Genomic DNA, 2,258 nt, shown 5'->3' on the forward strand with positions numbered 1-2,258 from the left:
AAAATATATGAAACTAATTAGTAGATAAGTAAGCATTATAATGACAATAAACAGTAAAAGAAATGTCGAAGTGAATATTTGTGCATGTTCATTATTACTACTACTACCATTGTTGCTCCTCCACCTTTACTATTTCTACTATCATCACCACTATCCTTAATTTCTGATGTACATGTTACATTTTGAAGTAAAGTGCATGAAAAATAAATTATCTCTTAGGAAGCATTTGACATTTTTACTTCAACTTGAATAAAAGAAACAAAAATGTACTCCATGTAACAAGAACATAGCAAACCCTGTCTCAAATATTTCTGGACAAGATGGAATGCGATGTAGTGTTAGTTTCACAAAGTGAAAGACATAGTTTAATGAATGAATGAAGCTCCACCTTGAAAGCCAAATGCCAAATTTGAGTCCATTATACATAGTCAAACTGGGACTGGTCACACATTTTAAATGGAATCTGAACAACTGAAACAATTTCTACATATCAGTGTAATTCTAGGAGAGTAAGCTTAATATTAACTCTTCATGTCATGCACTGTCATGTTCTTATAATTGAAAAGTATCATTCATGTGGTATGATACTTGTTTCAATAATCCTTAGACCATCATCCATTACAAATATAATGTCAATATTATTTTGTTAAAGAGTCAGAGTGGTACTTAGAAGGAGAATGAGGGGTATCTTCCTCTCCCTTGGTTGTAAATAATTTAGCCTGCTTCATAAGAAATTACTGGAGTATTCCCCCTTTCTCCACTGGATTTTTTCAAGTACCACACTGTGAACAGTCTACTTATAACGCACAAGTGAATACAATTAAATGACATTCAGGTCTTCAGATGCTATTCTTCCATTTCCTACCAGCCAGAAAATATGATGTTCCGGCAACTGAAACTTTATTGAAGAATACAAAAATTTAAATAGCAAGATGTATGAAAGAAAGTGGAATATGTATGTATAATTATTATTTATTATGGTAATAAATTGTTGTACAGTAAAAAAGTATAAAGTTTATGCTATTATAGCATATGTTCTTTAGTACAAATTCAATATAAGAACAGTTTGGAAAAATGTTAGCATATATTCATCCATTTCTTTTCTCAATAATTTTAATGACATCAACTGACATTTGACATTGTTACTATATTGCGATTATTTCATATATCACATACAAAGATGCATTAAGTTAATATATAAACAAGTTTTAATTCTTAGAAAACATAAAACAGAGGTGTGTTTCACTTTTCTCATGAAAGTAATATTGATGTTCTGATTCTAAAAAATTAAGTGTAAATTAAATTGAATTAAAAATGGACATTATATTTTCACAATCAATTATAACATGTTTGGGGTTCTGTGATATATCTTTAGTATTAATTTTTCAGATTTACTTTCCATGGATTGGAAAATGAACACTTTCAGACATTTTAAAATATAATAAATTTCGAATTCATTGTTTGTGTTTAAAAAGAAGCTTGCTAGTGCAGTATTTATTAAGATTACATAATTTACTTTAAAATAAAGTGTCATTTAAAATGTTCAAGATAGTAAACAGTGTTTTGATACATTTCTCTACAATCAGCTTCTAAGGGTTGTTTACTTGTCAAATAAAACAAAACAATATTTTCTTGTGAAGTTTAGATTACTTTTATAATACAAATGGATTTGAATGTGTCAGTGTTTTGTCAAACTTTAATTTTCGCTATCAAACATTATTATTTCTTCCATGGTTGTTAATAAACACCTCTCGCTCCTTCCCTTCAGATCTACAAATGACTAGAGAAACTAATATGTGAAATATATATATAAAGATAATTAAGTTAAAACAACTGAAATTCATGAAAATATGATCCACGCAATGTACATACATAACTTGCTTTACAAAATATTAAATTCCAATAATGTTGATGTGAGAAATATGCATTTTTACCAAGATTTTCCTCTTCAGTAATTCTTACAAATGTATAACACATTTGATTAATGCTGGAGTTGATTATGTATGGATGCAATGCAAAAGAATTCACTTGTTTCTTTACTTTCAAATCTTAAATTTAGCAAAACTAATTATTTTTAATTTAAAAACCAAAATTCCAGACATTAAATGACAATTTGTTATAATTAATGAATCAGTTGGTTTTCACTTATTTATAATTAATAGGTGAAACAAGAAAAATACAAGCAAGCTCCTCTTTCCAACCCAGATTATGGAAAAAAAAACAACACACATTTTACTTATCCACTTAGCCCAGTTTTA

This window comes from Lepisma saccharinum, chromosome 11, assembly GCF_977018435.1.
Source record: "Lepisma saccharinum chromosome 11, izLepSacc3.1, whole genome shotgun sequence".
In the NCBI taxonomy this organism is placed as follows: Eukaryota; Metazoa; Arthropoda; class Insecta; order Zygentoma; family Lepismatidae; genus Lepisma; species Lepisma saccharinum.